A 6,432-nucleotide genomic window follows, 5' to 3' on the forward strand; every position below is an offset into this window, starting at 1 on the left:
CAATAGCCTATTTGCCTCTGAGATGTAGTGGAGCAGAAGGAAAAGTATTGAAAATGGAAAATACTCCAGTAAAGTAAAATATACCTCAAAATCTTACTTAAGTACAGTACTTAAGTAAACGTACTTACCAGTTACTTTCCAACTTGTAACCTCTGTAAATGAGCTATAGTGTAAGTGCCACAGGCCTATGGCCATAACTTATATGAATATTTTTAGATGACATAAGGTTGACTTGTCGCAACAAGATGTGAAGTGAGACTGGCATGCAGCAGGCTTCTACAGCTCCAAAGAACAAACTGCTACAGTAACTGAAGCTAAAGCTGTTGCGCACTTGCTGCCCTACCTAAATGGTGTGAAATGTATTTCTCCTGCCTTTTGACTGTTTGCACTTTCACTTTGAATTATTATCTTTTAAAGTTATTTTTTTTGTTTTATATGTGATTCTTAGTTACCGGTATGTTTTTATGCTGTGTATGTTTGCAAGTTGTCCGGCTGCGTGACCTGAACAGGGCTCCCTAGTACACTCATAAACCAATAATGTAAAAGAATGTCATTTGACATGCAAAATATTATTGCAAATGTCATGCGTGGTGGAATTCACGGTCAATCAGTAATAGGAAATAAACAGGGTCAGAAGCACTCCTTAGAAGCAGATGGTGTTGGTGATATAATACATGGGTGGACAGGGGAGATGTACAGTGGGTCGTTCTGCCTCGAGCACAAGGAATCAGACCATAGTTTTACTGTCATGTTACAAGGACAAGCTGTACCATAAATAATAGCTTTTAGGCCTAAGAGACACATCTAGGCTCTTACGCTTTGCAAAATATCATGTATCCTCATAGGACACAAAGATGAACAACATAAGATAAACAATATAATGCACTGGAATAAAGGTTACATAAACAACCATAATAGCATATCATAAATTCTTCCTCACATGGTGTTGTTTTTCTTTAAAACCATGAAAGGGGGTTTTCATTGTGATACCGATAAATAGGAACTGAAAATATATTTCATTTGGTTCCATATATCCAAGCCGGCACACAATAGATTGATCGTTATAATATAAGCATGCTCTGAAAAGGCCCACCTATCTTGAACAAAAAGGTTGGGAACCTGCTGGTTGACGTGAACAATGTCCCCTGTGTGTGTGTGTGTGTGTGTGTGTGTGTGTGTGTGTGTGTGTGTGTGTGTGTGTGTGTGTGTGTGTGTGTGTGTGTGTGTGTGTGTGTGTGTGTGTGTGTGTGTGTGTGTGTGTGTGTGTGTGTGTGTGTGTGTGTGTGTGTGTGTGTGTGTGACCATGCAGTCTTATGCAAAGGTTAAAATGTAATGTAGATGCCATGTTATGTAGACAGGTACCAGGTTCATTTGTTGACCTGGCATCCTATAGTTTGTATAGTTTCAATGTACAGATTATTGATTTTTGGATATTATACTGTTTAGACTGATGATAGGTTCTTGGTTTGCCTATATGATCCTAGATTAGCGTCTGCTAAATGCCTAAAAAGAATTGTAAATCGTATGTGTGCGTGTGTGTGTGTGTGTGAGAGCAGTTCTCTGCAGCTGACCACAATAGCAGGAGGAGGAGATCGTTATACAGGTACCTGAGGGATGTTTATGCTTTACAGTAGCCTACAACAGACTGCACACGTGACAACATGGAAAGAGCATTCAGTGCATGGACAGCAGCACAAACTGGTTTTTCAAGTTGGACACATTTGCAAGAAACGTCTTTTTTTTAAATTAAACCAATTTGCATCATGATTCTATCTACGTATATTCATCCAGATATTCATTGTTGAAGGTCTGTTGACAGACATACTGTAAATTCATATTCACCTATTCTGTCTCATCTCTTCTCTTGTCTTCTCTTCTCTTGTCTTCTCTTCTCTAAGCAGGTTTTTTATTTATTTCTTAAATCAACTAATCAAACGTGGAAATGTTTTTGTGCAAAAATGTACAAAGCGAATATAGCCGATGTACAAGCTCACAATGCATCGCATCGCAACAGTTGTGAGCTTGTAGAGCTCCTATATTCACTGTTTATAAAATTCTAGTATTTTATAAATCTATATTCTTATAATTGATTAAATCAATTAGTTCGATTAACTGTTGCACCCATAATATTTACAGTACAGACCTTAGTTACTTTACACCAGTGGCCATATGAGCCTGAACCGTCTACCTTTATTTAACCACAAACATGTCAGATAACAACAGATACCTGAGGGATTATATAACGACAAAAGAACCAGCCATGCCACTGGAAATGGCAGAACTATGCATGCTCCCAAGGCAATTATATAATCATCTAGATGTAAAGTTTTCCATTGTAAAATGATACTTTAATTAACACAGAGAAAGGATCTTCCTCAACAAAAGTTTGATACTGAAACAAGAGACAAAGAGGAAACAGGAAATTAAGCCTTTGGGGTCCAGGAGAGGAAGGATCGGGGAAAGAAAAGAAAGAAAGAATAATACCGTTTCTTCCAGTGTTTTATAGCACTTTGCATCAACAAACAGCTCTAAACCTCACTATCAAGCTAGTTAGCTAATCTGCTTTTGCCCCTGCTGCTAAAAGTGGATTGACTTTTAGCAGCATGAGTAATTAAAGGCTTCTCCACACCTTTAATTACTCATGGACAGGTGCCTGGAAAATACTCCTGTACGGTTAATAAACTTTATTTGATAAACTGGTAAACACGTCGGTCCTTACTCCTTCATCAAGCTATGTGCGTCTGTCTCTCTGTCTTCCTGTCTCACGCATAACTCAAGAACTGTCTAAACGCACTGTTGGTACCCATTTTTGGGTCGCGAGAAAACATCCATTTTTTCTCGTTTCCTACAATCTTTTACCATTATTTCAAAGATTAAAATAAAAAATACAAAATGTCAGAAATAAAACTAATTTCAAACATTTGTCAAAATAATTCCATAAATAAATATCCCAATAATAAAGAAACTTTTAAGAAGTAGTGAAAATAGCAGATCTGGAAGCCCAAAGCCAGGCGTTGTGAGCTTGTAGATCTGCTAATAACGGATCGATTTAACTGATCAACTTCAAACTTGCCGTGTGATCGGTCAGATCAGCGCTAGTCCAGAACTGAAAAACCAAGGATTTCTGTATCTACGTTTCTGTCTGTCTGTCTGTGTCCCATTTATGCCTGTGTATGGAGAGATCCCTGATGTTATTGATATTACATCATAGTACTGACGTCATAGACAGGCCTCCAAGTACTACGAGATTGGGTACCTGCAGGTACAATGGTTACACTGATAAGGTGGTACAACTGGTACACTGACAACACGTACAACTGGTATTGCATAACCGGAGGGGCATGTGTTCCCAACGGGCAGCTTGTAGATCTGCTATCTTCAAAAGATTTTTATACATTTTATGCATTTGAAAACTTTTGAAATGGGACATTCTGCATAATGAGTCCTTTTAGTGTTGGTACTTTAAGTATATTTGAATGCCAATAATTTTACTTAAGTATTTGGAATACAGTATTTGTAACAGAGTACTTCTACATGGCGGTACTGATACTTTTGCTTAAGGAAAACATTTGAGTACTTCTTCAACCACTGCCTGTTTCTCTTCCTGTTCTAGCTGTTGACAATGATAGATGCAAATATCAGCCGTATCTGCTGTGCAGTGGAAAACTTTGCCTAGTCATGTAAAACATAAATAAATAAATACATTTGAATCATGTGGATCTTGAGATCCTCATAGGAACACATTGGCTTCTGGTTTGTGATATCAGTCGTCTATGACGTATCTATGATGTGTTTTGGGCATGGGTTTCAGACTGAGCCTCCTTGGCTTTCATTATCAAATTAAAGTGAAATATTTCAAAATATATATATAAAGCATATGTGGGGGGAAAAAAGGAAGGAAGTACTCAGTTGGCCTACTTGGCAGTGTGCACAAGAAAGCTTGGCGCTGACTGGTCCAGCGGTTTGCGAGATTTGCTTCGGCCAAACACACAGACAGACAGACGGGCAGATGGACACACCCACACACACAGACCGACCCTCTTATAGATGGCTAGCCTCCTGCAGAGCCGTGCCGTAAAAATACAGAAAATAAATACATTTGATCTAGTAAGAAAGTTGAGTGCGTCCCTTTCTGGCCCTCTCTGTAAGTGAAGTGTTGATATGACAGTAATGATGCTGACCATGATACTGACATGATACTGACCATGATACTGACCATGATACTGTCATGATACTTGACCATGATACTGACATGATACTGACATGATACTGACCATGATACTGACATGATACTTGACCATGATACTTGACCATGATACTGAGATGATACTGAGATGATACTGACCATGATACTGACATGATACTGACCATGATACTGACATGATACTGACTATATACTGACCATGATACTGACCATGATACTGACATGATACTGTCCATGATACTGACCATGATACTGACCATGATACTGACATGATACTGACCATGTTACTGACCATGATACTGACATGATACTGACCATGATACTGACCATGGTCAGTATCATGGTCAGTATCATGTCAGTATCATGGTCAGTATGTTGGTCAGTATCATGGTCAGTATCATGCACCATGATACTGACCAACATACTGACCATGACACTGACCATGATACTGACCATGTTACTGACCATGATACTGACATGATACTGACCATGATACTGACCATGATACTGACTATATACTGACCATGATACTGACATGATACTGTCCATGATACTGACCATGATACTGACCATGTTACTGACCATGATACTGACATGATACTGACCATGATACTGACCATGGTCAGTATCATGGTCAGTATCATGGTCAGTATCATGCATGATACTGACCATGATACTGACCAACATACTGACCATGATACTGACCATGATACTGACCATGTTACTGACCATGATACTGACATGATACTGACCATGATACTGACCATGATACAGATCTGGGAACCCATTTTTTCCCCTTTGTTTTTGGGCGCCACCTCCTTTGTGTAGAGACTCAGTTTGGCTCCTCCCCTTTCTTAGTCCACTTCCTCCCGGGTGCTTCTGTGTTTATTCCTACTAACAAAGACACTACATGTTAAGGGAAGCGGTACCTTGAGAGGTTAACATGATACTGACAAGTGGTGAAAAATAACCATCCTCTCATGGTGAAGGCTGTGATTTTACACAATCTAAACATTGTATTGTGCTCAGTCAGTGGATATAAGGCTGCAGGGAAGTCACCATGCAGCTCCCTGTGTCATGATGATGCTGGAAAGAAGGCCAGAGGAGCCGTGCGTCTTCACAGCACTTGTGTGTGTGCTATAGAACACCATGTTGTGGACAAAGGGCCATTGTGGACAAGACTCAGTGCAGTATACTTCTATTTAAATGGAGCCCTTTTAGACTAGTTCCAGTGGACAAACGAGTCAAAGTAAAGTGTCAGTCTCTCTCCTCCTCTCCCCACTAACAATGCTCTATTGACTCAGCTCCAAGCATATCGTTGCTTCTCCTCATTACAGAGCGAAACAACACAATATAATGCTGCTGCATGGAGGATATCACAGCGTCGAAAGAGGGTGTGTGTGTGTGTGTGTGCGTACGCAGGGGTACAACAGCTAAAGCCTCACTATGTATCTTTTTTTGTCCAATCTGTATGGTAGAGTATGTTATTACAATATAACTTAAACAATTGGGGTGGTTGAGTTACAGCCCTGTGTGTGTGTGTGTGTGTGTGTGTGTGTGTGTGTGTGTGTGTGTGTGTGTGTGTGTGTGTGTGTGTGTGTGTGTGTGTGTGTGTGTGTGTGTGTGTGTGTGTGTGTGTGTGCATGTGCATGTTCATATGGGAGTTGAAGAGAGAGACAGCATGTATCATATGTTGTTATGATACGGGATATGAAAGTGAATTCAGCTGACACTCCAAAAATGAACTATCAAATGAACTCAAACAGAGAGGGAGAGAGAGAGAGAGAGAGAGAGAGAGAGAGAGAGAGAGAGAGAGAGAGAGAGAGAGAGAGAGAGAGAGAGAGAGAGAGAGAGAGAGAGAGAGAGAGAGAGAGGGAGGGGTAGAGAGAAAGAGAGGTGAGGAAGAGAGGGTGGGAAAGAGAGAGGGAGGAAGAGAGAGAGAGGGGTGAGGAAGAGAGAAAGGGAGGGAGAGAGAGAGAGAGAGAGGGGGGGGGAGAGGGTCCTGGGGGGTGGGAGCAAAAAAAATTACGTAATATTTTAACAAAAGATAAATCTGCTATTTATGAAAAATCTTGAAAATTCGTGCAAATCTTCAAATATATATATTTACGTCCATGGCCAAATGCATATCAATTTGGGGGTCCTTGGCAAGAACAAATGTGAGAAGCAGTGATATACATTGTGCCTTTCAATGAGGTGAATAGTGCCACAAGTAACAATCATAAGCC

This window comes from Gymnoscopelus braueri, assembly GCF_963280865.1.
Source record: "Gymnoscopelus braueri genome assembly, chromosome: 6".
NCBI lineage: Eukaryota > Metazoa > Chordata > Actinopteri > Myctophiformes > Myctophidae > Gymnoscopelus > Gymnoscopelus braueri.